Consider the following 314-nt stretch of genomic DNA (forward strand, 5'->3'; position numbering starts at 1 on the left):
CAATATAACTTTGAACTTTGACAAAAAATATTTTCAAATATAAACATATTCTTAAATTTAATAAACCAAGATAACAACCTTAATAAAAGACACTATAAAATACAAAATACAACTTCACTTAGTTGGATTGATGAAAATCAAGTCACGTCATCGAGATCTTGTTGTACAACAAAATTTCAATTTTCAATCCCCTGAATACACCATAAGATTTTAAAAACCAAAATCAAACGGCACTTGTGTCTGTCTTGAAAAAGGAAAAAGGCCAATCAGTTGTTGCGTTGCATCTGCTTTCATTTGTGGTCCTCTTAGATTGC

Source organism: Arachis ipaensis, chromosome B07, assembly GCF_000816755.2.
Source record: "Arachis ipaensis cultivar K30076 chromosome B07, Araip1.1, whole genome shotgun sequence".
Classification (NCBI taxonomy): domain Eukaryota; kingdom Viridiplantae; phylum Streptophyta; class Magnoliopsida; order Fabales; family Fabaceae; genus Arachis; species Arachis ipaensis.